The following is a 16,159-nucleotide window of genomic DNA, read 5'->3' as shown; positions in this document are numbered from 1 at the left end:
ACATTTACTGAGTTGCATCACAATCCTTCCTCCTGTGCAATCACACAACACGTATATTGTTACGACATCACTTAACAGGTAGCGCCAGTCATTAAGTTTATCATGCCTGCACTGCAACCAACACACGTATTTCTCACAACAGCGCGCATTTTGCCAGCTATCGGGTAACAGTTTCTGCAGTGTGTTGGCGCCTTTCATGTCCCGAAGCGCTTTACAGCCAATGAAGTATCTTTAAAGTGAGTCACTGTTGTATTGTGGGAAATGGCGCAGCCAGTTTGCACACAGCACGATCCCACAAACAGCAATGTGATCATGACCAGATAATCTGTTTTTGTCAGTAATGTTGATATAGGAATAAATATTGAATGAATGTTGTAACTGGTTTGTCCCAACATGCACCTAATTTCTGTTGTTGCCCAGTGGATACGTAGGTTCCTGTGACCGGTATGTTGCAAAATCGTTTCTCGAGAGTTTACTGTCAACCCCTTTAATTTCCTTAATTATTATTTTCCGCATGGCAAAGTCACATTTCACTCAACGGTCACTCGTTCCAGAACAGAAGCTGCTACCAGTGGTAGCGTGGCCGAGCGGTCTAAACCGCTGGATCCAGCTTCCAGTCTCTTCGGAGGCGTGGGTTCAAATCCCACCGCTGCCAGAATTTTCCCTGCGTGACACTTGCATTCTGTCAGCACAAGCATGGGCACCTGTTTTACAATGGGGCCATTTTGGTGTGGAAAAGTAGTTGGACTGTGAGCGGTGCCTTCAGTTTGTTGGCAAATGGCAATACCATCGAAAAGTTCGATGTCACCACTTGAAAATTGAAGGCCAGTTGAGCATGCTTTTTGCACGCTGGCCGCATTTGTGTGGATAAAAAGTTAATGTCAGAAGTGGGATTGGAAACCACGCCGCTAGAAGTGGGTTTGGCACTCACGTCCCAGAATACACCAACCTTTGGTAAGGTAAGGATTGCAATCTTTGAGTTTGGCACCTTAAACCACTCGGCCACCCTGACAATGAACCGACTGCAACTGCAGAAAAATGTGCTCCAAATTCTGCACATTTACTGAGTTGCATCACAATCCTTCCTCCTGTGCAATCACACAACACGTATATTGTTACGACATCACTTAACAGGTAGCGCCAGTCATTAAGTTTATCATGCCTGCAATGCAACCAACACACGTATTTCTCACAACAGCGCGCATTTTGCCAGCTATCGGGTAACAGTTTCTGCAGTGTGTTGGCGCCTTTCATGTCCCGAAGCGCTTTACAGCCAATGAAGTATCTTTAAAGTGAGTCACTGTTGTATTGTGGGAAATGGCGCAGCCAGTTTGCACACAGCACGATCCCACAAACAGCAATGTGATCATGACCAGATAATCTGTTTTTGTCAGTAATGTTGATATAGGAATAAATATTGAATGAATGTTGTAACTGGTTTGTCCCAACATGCACCTAATTTCTGTTGTTGCCCAGTGGATACGTAGGTTCCTGTGACCGGTATGTTGCAAAATCGTTTCTCGAGAGTTTACTGTCAACCCCTTTAATTGCCTTAATTATTATTTTCCGCATGGCAAAGTTACATTTCACTCAACGGTCACTCGTTCCAGAACAGAAGCTGCTACCAGTGGTAGCGTGGCCGAGCGGTCTAAGCCGCTGGATCCAGGTTCCAGTCTCTTCGGAGGCGTGGGTTCAAATCCCACCGCTGCCAGAATTTTCCCTGCGTAACACTTGCATTCTGTCAGCACAAGCATGGGCACCTGTTTTACAATGGGGCCATTTTGGTGTGGAAAAGTAGTTGGACTGTGAGCGGTGCCTTCAGTTTGTTGGCAAATGGCAATACCATCGAAAAGTTCGATGTCACCACTTGAAAATTGAAGGCCAGTTGAGCATGCTTTTTGCACGCTGGCCGCATTTGTGTGGATAAAAAGTTAATGTCAGAAGTGGGATTGGAAACCACGCCGCTAGAAGTGGGTTTGGCACTCACGTCCCAGAATACACCAACCTTTGGTAAGGTAAGGATTGCAATCTTTGAGTTTGGCACCTTAAACCACTCGGCCACCCTGACAATGAACCGACTGCAACTGCAGAAAAATGTGCTCCAAATTCTGCACATTTACTGAGTTGCATCACAATCCTTCCTCCTGTGCAATCACACAACACGTATATTGTTACGACATCACTTAACAGGTAGCGCCAGTCATTAAGTTTATCATGCCTGCAATGCAACCAACACACGTATTTCTCACAACAGCGCGCATTTTGCCAGCTATCGGGTAACAGTTTCTGCAGTGTGTTGGCGCCTTTCATGTCCCGAAGCGCTTTACAGCCAATGAAGTATCTTTAAAGTGAGTCACTGTTGTATTGTGGGAAATGGCGCAGCCAGTTTGCACACAGCACGATCCCACAAACAGCAATGTGATCATGACCAGATAATCTGTTTTTGTCAGTAATGTTGATATAGGAATAAATATTGAATGAATGTTGTAACTGGTTTGTCCCAACATGCACCTAATTTCTGTTGTTGCCCAGTGGATACGTAGGTTCCTGTGACCGGTATGTTGCAAAATCGTTTCTCGAGAGTTTACTGTCAACCCCTTTAATTGCCTTAATTATTATTTTCCGCATGGCAAAGTCACATTTCACTCAACGGTCACTCGTTCCAGAACAGAAGTTGCTACCAGTGGTAGCGTGGCCGAGCGGTCTAAGGCGCTGGATCCAGGTTCCAGTCTCTTCGGAGGCGTGGGTTCAAATCCCACCGCTGCCAGAATTTTCCCTGCGTAAGACTTGCATTCTGTCAGCACAAGCATGGGCACCTGTTTTACAATGGGGCCATTTTGGTGTGGAAACGTAGTTGGACTGAGCGGTGCCTTCAGTTTGTTGGCAAATGGAAATACCATCGAAGAGTTTGATGTCACCACTTGAAAATTGAAGGCCAGTTGAGCATGCTTTTTGCACGCTGGCCGCATTTGTGTGGATAAAAAGTTAATGTCAGAAGTGGGATTGGAAACCACGCCGCTAGAAGTGGGTTTGGCACTCACGTCCCAGAATACACCAACCTTTGGTAAGGTAAGGATTACAATCTTTGAGTTTGGCACCTTAAACCACTCGGCCACCCTGACAATGAACCGACTGCAACTGCAGAAAAATGTGCTCCAAATTCTGCACATTTACTGAGTTGCATCACAATCCTTCCTCCTGTGCAATCACACAACACGTATATTGTTACGACATCACTTAACAGGCAGCGCCAGTCATTAAGTTTATCATGCCTGCAATGCAACCAACACACGTATTTCTCACAACAGCGCGCATTTTGCCAGCTATCGGGTAACATTTTCTGCAGTGTGTTGGCGCCTTTCATGTCCCGAAGCGCTTTACAGCCAATGAAGTATTTTTAAAGTGAGTCACTGTTGTAATGTGGGAAATGGCGCAGCCAGTTTGCACACAGCATGATCCCACAAACAGCAATGTGATCATGACCAGATAATCTGTTTTTGTCAGTAATGTTGATATAGGAATAAATATTGAATGAATGTTGTAACTGGTTTGTCCCAACATGCACCTAATTTCTGTTGTTGCCCCGTGGATACGTAGGTTCCTGTGACCGGTATGTTGCAAAATCGTTTCTCGAGAGTTTACTGTCAACCCCTTTAATTGCCTTAATTATTATTTTCCGCATGGCAAAGTCACATTTCACTCAACGGTCACTCGTTCCAGAACAGAAGCTGCTACCAGTGGTAGCGTGGCCGAGCGGTCTAAGGCGCTGGATCCAGGTTCCAGTCTCTTCGGAGGCGTGGGTTCAAATCCCACCGCTGCCAGAATTTTCCCTGCGTAACACTTGCATTCTGTCAGCACAAGCATGGGCATCTGTTTTACAATGGGGCCATTTTGGTGTGGAAAAGTAGTTGGACTGTGAGCGGTGCCTTCAGTTTGTTGGCAAATGGCAATACCATCGAAAAGTTCGATGTCACCACTTGAAAATTGAAGGCCAGTTGAGCATGCTTTTTGCACGCTGGCCGCATTTGTGTGGATAAAAAGTTAATGTCAGAAGTGGGATTGGAAACCACGCCGCTAGAAGTGGGTTTGGCACTCACGTCCCAGAATACACCAACCTTTGGTAAGGTAAGGATTGCAATCTTTGAGTTTGGCACCTTAAACCACTCGGCCACCCTGACAATGAACCGACTGCAACTGCAGAAAAATGTGCTCCAAATTCTGCACATTTACTGAGTTGCATCACAATCCTTCCTCCTGTGCAATCACACAACACGTATATTGTTACGACATCACTTAACAGGTAGCGCCAGTCATTAAGTTTATCATGCCTGCAATGCAACCAACACACGTATTTCTCACAACAGCGCGCATTTTGCCAGCTATCGGGTAACAGTTTCTGCAGTGTGTTGGCGCCTTTCATGTCCCGAAGCGCTTTACAGCCAATGAAGTATCTTTAAAGTGAGTCACTGTTGTATTGTGGGAAATGGCGCAGCCAGTTTGCACACAGCACGATCCCACAAACAGCAATGTGATCATGACCAGATAATCTGTTTTTGTCAGTAATGTTGATATAGGAATAAATATTGAATGAATGTTGTAACTGGTTTGTCCCAACATGCACCTAATTTCTGTTGTTGCCCAGTGGATACGTAGGTTCCTGTGACCGGTATGTTGCAAAATCGTTTCTCGAGAGTTTACTGTCAACCCCTTTAATTGCCTTAATTATTATTTTCCGCATGGCAAAGTCACATTTCACTCAACGGTCACTCGTTCCAGAACAGAAGTTGCTACCAGTGGTAGCGTGGCCGAGCGGTCTAAGGCGCTGGATCCAGGTTCCAGTCTCTTCGGAGGCGTGGGTTCAAATCCCACCGCTGCCAGAATTTTCCCTGCGTAAGACTTGCATTCTGTCAGCACAAGCATGGGCACCTGTTTTACAATGGGGCCATTTTGGTGTGGAAACGTAGTTGGACTGTGAGCGGTGCCTTCAGTTTGTTGGCAAATGGAAATACCATCGAAGAGTTTGATGTCACCACTTGAAAATTGAAGGCCAGTTGAGCATGCTTTTTGCACGCTGGCCGCATTTGTGTGGATAAAAAGTTAATGTCAGAAGTGGGATTGGAAACCACGCCGCTAGAAGTGGGTTTGGCACTCACGTCCCAGAATACACCAACCTTTGGTAAGGTAAGGATTACAATCTTTGAGTTTGGCACCTTAAACCACTCGGCCACCCTGACAATGAACCGACTGCAACTGCAGAAAAATGTGCTCCAAATTCTGCACATTTACTGAGTTGCATCACAATCCTTCCTCCTGTGCAATCACACAACACGTATATTGTTACGACATCACTTAACAGGCAGCGCCAGTCATTAAGTTTATCATGCCTGCAATGCAACCAACACACGTATTTCTCACAACAGCGCGCATTTTGCCAGCTATCGGGTAACATTTTCTGCAGTGTGTTGGCGCCTTTCATGTCCCGAAGCGCTTTACAGCCAATGAAGTATTTTTAAAGTGAGTCACTGTTGTAATGTGGGAAATGGCGCAGCCAGTTTGCACACAGCATGATCCCACAAACAGCAATGTGATCATGACCAGATAATCTGTTTTTGTCAGTAATGTTGATATAGGAATAAATATTGAATGAATGTTGTAACTGGTTTGTCCCAACATGCACCTAATTTCTGTTGTTGCCCCGTGGATACGTAGGTTCCTGTGACCGGTATGTTGCAAAATCGTTTCTCGAGAGTTTACTGTCAACCCCTTTAATTGCCTTAATTATTATTTTCCGCATGGCAAAGTCACATTTCACTCAACGGTCACTCGTTCCAGAACAGAAGCTGCTACCAGTGGTAGCGTGGCCGAGCGGTCTAAGGCGCTGGATCCAGGTTCCAGTCTCTTCGGAGGCGTGGGTTCAAATCCCACCGCTGCCAGAATTTTCCCTGCGTAACACTTGCATTCTGTCAGCACAAGCATGGGCATCTGTTTTACAATGGGGCCATTTTGGTGTGGAAAAGTAGTTGGACTGTGAGCGGTGCCTTCAGTTTGTTGGCAAATGGCAATACCATCGAAAAGTTCGATGTCACCACTTGAAAATTGAAGGCCAGTTGAGCATGCTTTTTGCACGCTGGCCGCATTTGTGTGGATAAAAAGTTAATGTCAGAAGTGGGATTGGAAACCACGCCGCTAGAAGTGGGTTTGGCACTCACGTCCCAGAATACACCAACCTTTGGTAAGGTAAGGATTGCAATCTTTGAGTTTGGCACCTTAAACCACTCGGCCACCCTGACAATGAACCGACTGCAACTGCAGAAAAATGTGCTCCAAATTCTGCACATTTACTGAGTTGCATCACAATCCTTCCTCCTGTGCAATCACACAACACGTATATTGTTACGACATCACTTAACAGGTAGCGCCAGTCATTAAGTTTATCATGCCTGCAATGCAACCAACACACGTATTTCTCACAACAGCGCGCATTTTGCCAGCTATCGGGTAACAGTTTCTGCAGTGTGTTGGCGCCTTTCATGTCCCGAAGCGCTTTACAGCCAATGAAGTATCTTTAAAGTGAGTCACTGTTGTATTGTGGGAAATGGCGCAGCCAGTTTGCACACAGCACGATCCCACAAACAGCAATGTGATCATGACCAGATAATCTGTTTTTGTCAGTAATGTTGATATAGGAATAAATATTGAATGAATGTTGTAACTGGTTTGTCCCAACATGCACCTAATTTCTGTTGTTGCCCAGTGGATACGTAGGTTCCTGTGACCGGTATGTTGCAAAATCGTTTCTCGAGAGTTTACTGTCAACCCCTTTAATTGCCTTAATTATTATTTTCCGCATGGCAAAGTCACATTTCACTCAACGGTCACTCGTTCCAGAACAGAAGTTGCTACCAGTGGTAGCGTGGCCGAGCGGTCTAAGGCGCTGGATCCAGGTTCCAGTCTCTTCGGAGGCGTGGGTTCAAATCCCACCGCTGCCAGAATTTTCCCTGCGTAAGACTTGCATTCTGTCAGCACAAGCATGGGCACCTGTTTTACAATGGGGCCATTTTGGTGTGGAAACGTAGTTGGACTGTGAGCGGTGCCTTCAGTTTGTTGGCAAATGGAAATACCATCGAAGAGTTTGATGTCACCACTTGAAAATTGAAGGCCAGTTGAGCATGCTTTTTGCACGCTGGCCGCATTTGTGTGGATAAAAAGTTAATGTCAGAAGTGGGATTGGAAACCACGCCGCTAGAAGTGGGTTTGGCACTCACGTCCCAGAATACACCAACCTTTGGTAAGGTAAGGATTACAATCTTTGAGTTTGGCACCTTAAACCACTCGGCCACCCTGACAATGAACCGACTGCAACTGCAGAAAAATGTGCTCCAAATTCTGCACATTTACTGAGTTGCATCACAATCCTTCCTCCTGTGCAATCACACAACACGTATATTGTTACGACATCACTTAACAGGCAGCGCCAGTCATTAAGTTTATCATGCCTGCAATGCAACCAACACACGTATTTCTCACAACAGCGCGCATTTTGCCAGCTATCGGGTAACATTTTCTGCAGTGTGTTGGCGCCTTTCATGTCCCGAAGCGCTTTACAGCCAATGAAGTATTTTTAAAGTGAGTCACTGTTGTAATGTGGGAAATGGCGCAGCCAGTTTGCACACAGCATGATCCCACAAACAGCAATGTGATCATGACCAGATAATCTGTTTTTGTCAGTAATGTTGATATAGGAATAAATATTGAATGAATGTTGTAACTGGTTTGTCCCAACATGCACCTAATTTCTGTTGTTGCCCCGTGGATACGTAGGTTCCTGTGACCGGTATGTTGCAAAATCGTTTCTCGAGAGTTTACTGTCAACCCCTTTAATTGCCTTAATTATTATTTTCCGCATGGCAAAGTCACATTTCACTCAACGGTCACTCGTTCCAGAACAGAAGCTGCTACCAGTGGTAGCGTGGCCGAGCGGTCTAAGGCGCTGGATCCAGGTTCCAGTCTCTTCGGAGGCGTGGGTTCAAATCCCACCGCTGCCAGAATTTTCCCTGCGTAACACTTGCATTCTGTCAGCACAAGCATGGGCATCTGTTTTACAATGGGGCCATTTTGGTGTGGAAAAGTAGTTGGACTGTGAGCGGTGCCTTTAGTTTGTTGGCAAATGGCAATACCATCGAAGAGTTTGATGTCACCACTTGAAAATTGAAGGCCAGTTGAGCATGCTTTTTGCACGCTGGCCGCATTTGTGTGGATAAAAAGTTAATGTCAGAAGTGGGATTGGAAACCACGCCGCTAGAAGTGGGTTTGGCACTCACGTCCCAGAATACACCAACCTTTGGTAAGGTAAGGATTACAATCTTTGAGTTTGGCACCTTAAACCACTCGGCCACCCTGACAATGAACCGACTGCAACTGCAGAAAAATGTGCTCCAAATTCTGCACATTTACTGAGTTGCATCACAATCCTTCCTCCTGTGCAATCACACAACACGTATATTGTTACGACATCACTTAACAGGTAGCGCCAGTCATTAAGTTTATCATGCCTGCAATGCAACCAACACACGTATTTCTCACAACAGCGCGCATTTTGCCAGCTATCGGGTAACATTTTCTGCAGTGTGTTGGCGCCTTTCATGTCCCGAAGCGCTTTACAGCCAATGAAGTATCTTTAAAGTGAGTCACTGTTGTATTGTGGGAAATGGCGCAGCCAGTTTGCACACAGCACGATCCCACAAACAGCAATGTGATCATGACCAGATAATCTGTTTTTGTCAGTAATGTTGATATAGGAATAAATATTGAATGAATGTTGTAACTGGTTTGTCCCAACATGCACCTAATTTCTGTTGTTGCCCAGTGGATACGTAGGTTCCTGTGACTGGTATGTTGCAAAATCGTTTCTCGAGAGTTTACTGTCAACCCCTTTAATTGCCTTAATTATTATTTTCCGCATGGCAAAGTCACATTTCACTCAACGGTCACTCGTTCCAGAACAGAAGTTGCTACCAGTGGTAGCGTGGCCGAGCGGTCTAAGGCGCTGGATCCAGGTTCCAGTCTCTTCGGAGGCGTGGGTTCAAATCCCACCGCTGCCAGAATTTTCCCTGCGTAACACTTGCATTCTGTCAGCACAAGCATGGGCATCTGTTTTACAATGGGGCCATTTTGGTGTGGAAAAGTAGTTGGACTGTGAGCGGTGCCTTTAGTTTGTTGGCAAATGGCAATACCATCGAAGAGTTTGATGTCACCACTTGAAAATTGAAGGCCAGTTGAGCATGCTTTTTGCACGCTGGCCGCATTTGTGTGGATAAAAAGTTAATGTCAGAAGTGGGATTGGAAACCACGCCGCTAGAAGTGGGTTTGGCACTCACGTCCCAGAATACACCAACCTTTGGTAAGGTAAGGATTACAATCTTTGAGTTTGGCACCTTAAACCACTCGGCCACCCTGACAATGAACCGACTGCAACTGCAGAAAAATGTGCTCCAAATTCTGCACATTTACTGAGTTGCATCACAATCCTTCCTCCTGTGCAATCACACAACACGTATATTGTTACGACATCACTTAACAGGCAGCGCCAGTCATTAAGTTTATCATGCCTGCAATGCAACCAACACACGTATTTCTCACAACAGCGCGCATTTTACCAGCTATCGGGTAACATTTTCTGCAGTGTGTTGGCGCCTTTCATGTCCCGAAGCGCTTTACAGCCAATGAAGTATTTTTAAAGTGAGTCACTGTTGTATTGTGGGAAATGGCGCAGCCAGTTTGCACACAGCACGATCCCACAAACAGCAATGTGATCATGACCAGATAATCTGTTTTTGTCAGTAATGTTGATATAGGAATAAATATTGAATGAATGTTGTAACTGGTTTGTCCCAACATGCACCTAATTTCTGTTGTTGCCCCGTGGATACGTAGGTTCCTGTGACCGGTATGTTGCAAAATCGTTTCTCGAGAGTTTACTGTCAACCCCTTTAATTGCCTTAATTATTATTTTCCGCATGGCAAAGTCACATTTCACTCAACGGTCACTCGTTCCAGAACAGAAGCTGCTACCAGTGGTAGCGTGGCCGAGCGGTCTAAGGCGCTGGATCCAGGTTCCAATCTCTTCGGAGGCGTGGGTTCAAATCCCACCGCTGCCAGAATTTTCCCTGCGTAACACTTGCATTCTGTCAGCACAAGCATGGGCACCTGTTTTACAATGGGGCCATTTTGGTGTGGAAAAGTACTTGGACTGTGAGCGGTGCCTTCAGTTTGTTGGCAAATGGCAATACAATCGAAAAGTTCGATGTCACCACTTGAAAATTGAAGGCCAGTTGAGCATGCTTTTTGCACGCTGGCCGCATTTGTGTGGATAAAAAGTTAATGTCAGAAGTGGGATTGGAAACCACGCCGCTAGAAGTGGGTTTGGCACTCACGTCCCAGAATACACCAACCTTTGGTAAGGTAAGGATTGCAATCTTTGAGTTTGGCACCTTAAACCACTCGGCCACCCTGACAATGAACCGACTGCAACTGCAGAAAAATGTGCTCCAAATTCTGCACATTTACTGAGTTGCATCACAATCCTTCCTCCTGTGCAATCACACAACACGTATATTGTTACGACATCACTTAACAGGCAGCGCCAGTCATTAAGTTTATCATGCCTGCAATGCAACCAACACACGTATTTCTCACAACAGCGCGCATTTTTCCAGCTATCGGGTAACATTTTCTACAGTGTGTTGGCGCCTTTCATGTCCCGAAGCGCTTTACAGGCAATGAAGTATTTTTAAAGTGAGTCACTGTTGTAATGTGGGAAATGGCGCAGCCAGTTTGCACACAGCACGATCCCACAAACAGCAATGTGATCATGACCAGATAATCTGTTTTTGTCAGTAATGTTGATATAGGAATAAATATTGAATGAATGTTGTAACTGGTTTGTCCCAACATGCACCTAATTTCTGTTGTTGCCCTGTGGATACGTAGGTTCCTGTGACCGGTATGTTGCAAAATCGTTTCTCGAGAGTTTACTGTCAACCCCTTTAATTGCCTTAATTATTATTTTCCGCATGGCAAAGTCACATTTCACTCAACGGTCACTCGTTCCAGAACAGAAGCTGCTACCAGTGGTAGCGTGGCCGAGCGGTCTAAGGCGCTGGATCCAGGTTCCAGTCACTTCGGAGGCGTGGGTTCAAATCCCACCGCTGCCAGAATTTTCCCTGCGTAAGACTTGCATTCTGTCAGCACAAGCATGGGCACCTGTTTTACAATGGGGCCATTTTGGTGTGGAAAAGTACTTGGACTGTGAGCGGTGCCTTCAGTTTGTTGGAAAATGGCAATACCATCGAAGAGTTTGATGTCACCACTTGAAAATTGAAGGCCAGTTGAGCATGCTTTTTGCACGCTGGCCGCATTTGTGTGGATAAAAAGTTAATGTCAGAAGTGGGATTGGAAACCACGCCGCTAGAAGTGGGTTTGGCACTCACGTCCCAGAATACACCAACCTTTGGTAAGGTAAGGATTACAATCTTTGAGTTTGGCACCTTAAACCACTCGGCCACCCTGACAATGAACCGACTGCAACTGCAGAAAAATGTGCTCCAAATTCTGCGCATTTACTGAGTTGCATCACAATCCTTCCTCCTGTGCAATCACACAACACGTATATTGTTACGACATCACTTAACAGGCAGCGCCAGTCATTAAGTTTATAATGCCTGCAATGCAACCAACACACGTATTTCTCACAACAGCGCGCATTTTGCCAGCTATCGGGTAACATTTTCTGCAGTGTGTTGGCGCCTTTCATGTCCCGAAGCACTTTACAGCCAATGAAGTATTTTTAAAGTGAGTCACTGCTGGAATGTGGGAAATGGCGCAGCCAGTTTGCACACAGCACGATCCCACAAACAGCAATGTGATCATGACCAGATAATCTGTTTTTGTCAGTAATGTTGATATAGGAATAAATATTGAATGAATGTTGTAACTGGTTTGTCCCAACATGCACCTAATTTCTGTTGTTGCCCTGTGGATACGTAGGTTCCTGTGACCGGTATGTTGCAAAATCGTTTCTCGAGAGTTTACTGTCAACCCCTTTAATTGCCTTAATTATTATTTTCCGCATGGCAAAGTCACATTTCACTCAACGGTCACTCGTTCCAGAACAGAAGCTGCTACCAGTGGTAGCGTGGCCGAGCGGTCTAAGGCGCTGGATCCAGGTTCCAGTCTCTTCGGAGGCGTGGGTTCAAATCCCACCGCTGCCAGAATTTTCCCTGCGTAAGACTTGCATTCTGTCAGCACAAGCATGGGCACCTGTTTTACAATGGGGCCATTTTGGTGTGGAAAAGTACTTGGACTGTGAGCGGTGCCTTTTGTTTGTTGGCAAATGGCAATACCATCGAAGAGTTTGATGTCACCACTTGAAAATTGAAGGCCAGTTGAGCATGCTTTTTGCACGCTGGCCGCATTTGTGTGGATAAAAAGTTAATGTCAGAAGTGGGATTGGAAACCACGCCGCTAGAAGTGGGTTTGGCACTCACGTCCCAGAATACACCAACCTTTGGTAAGGTAAGGATTACAATCTTTGAGTTTGGCACCTTAAACCACTCGGCCACCCTGACAATGAACCGACTGCAACTGCAGAAAAATGTGCTCCAAATTCTGCGCATTTACTGAGTTGCATCACAATCCTTCCTCCTGTGCAATCACACAACACGTATATTGTTACGACATCACTTAACAGGCAGCGCCAGTCATTAAGTTTATCATGCCTGCAATGCAACCAACACACGTATTTCTCACAACAGCGCGCATTTTGCCAGCTATCGGGTAACATTTTCTACAGTGTGTTGGCGCCTTTCATGTCCCGAAGCGCTTTACAGCCAATGAAGTATTTTTAAAGTGAGTCACTGTTGTAATGTGGGAAATGGCGCAGCCAGTTTGCACACAGCACGATCCCACAAACAGCAATGTGATCATGACCAGATAATCTGTTTTTGTCAGTAATGTTGATATAGGAATAAATATTGAATGAATGTTGTAACTGGTTTGTCCCAACATGCACCTAATTTCTGTTGTTGCCCTGTGGATACGTAGGTTCCTGTGACCGGTATGTTGCAAAATCGTTTCTCGAGAGTTTACTGTCAACCCCTTTAATTGCCTTAATTATTATTTTCCGCATGGCAAAGTCACATTTCACTCAACGGTCACTCGTTCCAGAACAGAAGCTGCTACCAGTGGTAGCGTGGCCGAGCGGTCTAAGGCGCTGGATCCAGGTTCCAGTCTCTTCGGAGGCGTGGGTTCAAATCCCACCGCTGCCAGAATTTTCCCTGCGTAACACTTGCATTCTGTCAGCACAAGCATGGGCACCTGTTTTACAATGGGGCCATTTTGGTGTGGAAAAGTACTTGGACTGTGAGCGGTGCCTTCAGTTTGTTGGCAAATGGCAATACCATCGAAGAGTTTGATGTCACCACTTGAAAATTGAAGGCCAGTTGAGCATGCTTTTTGCACGCTGGCCGCATTTGTGTGGATAAAAAGTTAATGTCAGAAGTGGGATTGGAAACCACGCCGCTAGAAGTGGGTTTGGCACTCACGTCCCAGAATACACCAACCTTTGGTAAGGTAAGGATTGCAATCTTTGAGTTTGGCACCTTAAACCACTCGGCCACCCTGACAATGAACCGACTGCAACTGCAGAAAAATGTGCTCCAAATTCTGCGCATTTACTGAGTTGCAGCACAATCCTTCCTCCTGTGCAATCACACAACACGTATATTGTTACGACATCACTTAACAGGCAGCGCCAGTCATTAAGTTTATCATGCCTGCAATGCAACCAACACACGTATTTCTCACAACAGCGCGCATTTTGCCAGCTATCGGGTAACATTTTCTACAGTGTGTTGGCGCCTTTCATGTCCCGAAGCGCTTTACAGCCAATGAAGTATTTTTAAAGTGAGTCACTGCTGGAATGTGGGAAATGGCGCAGCCAGTTTGCACACAGCACGATCCCACAAACAGCAATGTGATCATGACCAGATAATCTGTTTTTGTCAGTAATGTTGATATAGGAATAAATATTGAATGAATGTTGTAACTGGTTTGTCCCAACATGCACCTAATTTCTGTTGTTGCCCTGTGGATACGTAGGTTCCTGTGACCGGTATGTTGCAAAATCGTTTCTCGAGAGTTTACTGTCAACCCCTTTAATTGCCTTAATTATTATTTTCCGCATGGCAAAGTCACATTTCACTCAACGGTCACTCGTTCCAGAACAGAAAATGCTACCAGTGGTACCGTGGCCGAGCGGTCTAAGGCGCTGGATCCAGGTTCCAGTCTCTTCGGAGGCGTGGGTTCAAATCCCACCGCTGCCAGAATTTTCCCTGCGTAAGACTTGCATTCTGTCAGCACAAGCATGGGCACCTGTTTTACAATGGGGCCATTTTGGTGTGGAAAAGTACTTGGACTGTGAGCGGTGCCTTTCGTTTGTTGGCAAATGGCAATACCATCGAAGAGTTTGATGTCACCACTTGAAAATTGAAGGCCAGTTGAGCATGCTTTTTGCACGCTGGCCGCATTTGTGTGGATAAAAAGTTAATGTCAGAAGTGGGATTGGAAACCACGCCGCTAGAAGTGGGTTTGGCACTCACGTCCCAGAATACACCAACCTTTGGTAAGGTAAGGATTACAATCTTTGAGTTTGGCACCTTAAACCACTCGGCCACCCTGACAATGAACCGACTGCAACTGCAGAAAAATGTGCTCCAAATTCTGCGCATTTACTGAGTTGCATCACAATCCTTCCTCCTGTGCAATCACACAACACGTATATTGTTACGACATCACTTAACAGGCAGCGCCAGTCATTAAGTTTATCATGCCTGCAATGCAACCAACACACGTATTTCTCACAACAGCGCGCATTTTGCCAGCTATCGGGTAACATTTTCTGCAGTGTGTTGGCGCCTTTCATGTCCCGAAGCGCTTTACAGCCAATGAAGTATTTTTAAAGTGAGTCACTGCTGGAATGTGGGAAATGGCGCAGCCAGTTTGCACACAGCACGATCCCACAAACAGCAATGTGATCATGACCAGATAATCTGTTTTTGTCAGTAATGTTGATATAGGAATAAATATTGAATGAATGTTGTAACTGGTTTGTCCCAACATGCACCTAATTTCTGTTGTTGCCCTGTGGATACGTAGGTTCCTGTGACCGGTATGTTGCAAAATCGTTTCTCGAGAGTTTACTGTCAACCCCTTTAATTGCCTTAATTATTATTTTCCGCATGGCAAAGTCACATTTCACTCAACGGTCACTCGTTCCAGAACAGAAGCTGCTACCAGTGGTAGCGTGGCCGAGCGGTCTAAGGCGCTGGATCCAGGTTCCAGTCTCTTCGGAGGCGTGGGTTCAAATCCCACCGCTGCCAGAATTTTCCCTGCGTAAGACTTGCATTCTGTCAGCACAAGCATGGGCACCTGTTTTACAATGGGGCCATTTTGGTGTGGAAAAGTACTTGGACTGTGAGCGGTGCCTTTTGTTTGTTGGCAAATGGCAATACCATCGAAGAGTTTGATGTCACCACTTGAAAATTGAAGGCCAGTTGAGCATGCTTTTTGCACGCTGGCCGCATTTGTGTGGATAAAAAGTTAATGTCAGAAGTGGGATTGGAAACCACGCCGCTAGAAGTGGGTTTGGCACTCACGTCCCAGAATACACCAACCTTTGGTAAGGTAAGGATTACAATCTTTGAGTTTGGCACCTTAAACCACTCGGCCACCCTGACAATGAACCGACTGCAACTGCAGAAAAATGTGCTCCAAATTCTGCGCATTTACTGAGTTGCATCACAATCCTTCCTCCTGTGCAATCACACAACACGTATATTGTTACGACATCACTTAACAGGCAGCGCCAGTCATTAAGTTTATCATGCCTGCAATGCAACCAACACACGTATTTCTCACAACAGCGCGCATTTTGCCAGCTATCGGGTAACATTTTCTACAGTGTGTTGGCGCCTTTCATGTCCCGAAGCGCTTTACAGCCAATGAAGTATTTTTAAAGTGAGTCACTGCTGGAATGTGGGAAATGGCGCAGCCAGTTTGCACACAGCACGATCCCACAAACAGCAATGTGATCATGACCAGA

The 16,159-nt window shown here is 45.6% G+C and overlaps 12 non-coding genes across 12 annotated transcripts; all 12 read left to right on the top strand.

Moving 5' to 3' along the window:
• Positions 1–2,685: 2,685 nt before the first annotated feature.
• Positions 2,686–2,767, top strand: trnal-cag (transfer RNA leucine (anticodon CAG)). Its single transcript has one exon. It is a non-coding gene; the product is annotated as a tRNA-Leu (tRNA).
• A 972-nt stretch (positions 2,768–3,739) lies between these two features.
• Positions 3,740–3,821, top strand: trnal-cag (transfer RNA leucine (anticodon CAG)). The gene has a single exon. It is a non-coding gene; the product is annotated as a tRNA-Leu (tRNA).
• A 974-nt stretch (positions 3,822–4,795) lies between these two features.
• trnal-cag (transfer RNA leucine (anticodon CAG)) lies at positions 4,796–4,877 on the top strand. Its single transcript has one exon. It is a non-coding gene; the product is annotated as a tRNA-Leu (tRNA).
• A 974-nt stretch (positions 4,878–5,851) lies between these two features.
• On the top strand, positions 5,852–5,933 carry trnal-cag (transfer RNA leucine (anticodon CAG)). The gene has a single exon. It is a non-coding gene; the product is annotated as a tRNA-Leu (tRNA).
• A 974-nt stretch (positions 5,934–6,907) lies between these two features.
• On the top strand, positions 6,908–6,989 carry trnal-cag (transfer RNA leucine (anticodon CAG)). The gene has a single exon. It is a non-coding gene; the product is annotated as a tRNA-Leu (tRNA).
• A 974-nt stretch (positions 6,990–7,963) lies between these two features.
• On the top strand, positions 7,964–8,045 carry trnal-cag (transfer RNA leucine (anticodon CAG)). The gene has a single exon. It is a non-coding gene; the product is annotated as a tRNA-Leu (tRNA).
• A 974-nt stretch (positions 8,046–9,019) lies between these two features.
• On the top strand, positions 9,020–9,101 carry trnal-cag (transfer RNA leucine (anticodon CAG)). Its single transcript has one exon. It is a non-coding gene; the product is annotated as a tRNA-Leu (tRNA).
• Positions 9,102–10,075: 974 nt separating this feature from the next.
• Positions 10,076–10,157, top strand: trnal-cag (transfer RNA leucine (anticodon CAG)). Its single transcript has one exon. It is a non-coding gene; the product is annotated as a tRNA-Leu (tRNA).
• Positions 10,158–11,131: 974 nt separating this feature from the next.
• Positions 11,132–11,213, top strand: trnal-cag (transfer RNA leucine (anticodon CAG)). Its single transcript has one exon. It is a non-coding gene; the product is annotated as a tRNA-Leu (tRNA).
• Positions 11,214–12,187: 974 nt separating this feature from the next.
• trnal-cag (transfer RNA leucine (anticodon CAG)) lies at positions 12,188–12,269 on the top strand. Its single transcript has one exon. It is a non-coding gene; the product is annotated as a tRNA-Leu (tRNA).
• A 974-nt stretch (positions 12,270–13,243) lies between these two features.
• Positions 13,244–13,325, top strand: trnal-cag (transfer RNA leucine (anticodon CAG)). Its single transcript has one exon. It is a non-coding gene; the product is annotated as a tRNA-Leu (tRNA).
• Positions 13,326–15,355: 2,030 nt separating this feature from the next.
• trnal-cag (transfer RNA leucine (anticodon CAG)) lies at positions 15,356–15,437 on the top strand. Its single transcript has one exon. It is a non-coding gene; the product is annotated as a tRNA-Leu (tRNA).
• Positions 15,438–16,159: the final 722 nt, after the last annotated feature.

This window comes from Pristiophorus japonicus, chromosome 8, assembly GCF_044704955.1.
Source record: "Pristiophorus japonicus isolate sPriJap1 chromosome 8, sPriJap1.hap1, whole genome shotgun sequence".
NCBI classification, from domain to species: Eukaryota; Metazoa; Chordata; class Chondrichthyes; family Pristiophoridae; genus Pristiophorus; species Pristiophorus japonicus.
Note: the sequence above shows the minus strand (reverse complement) of the source record. Positions and strands in the feature narration are given on the sequence as shown.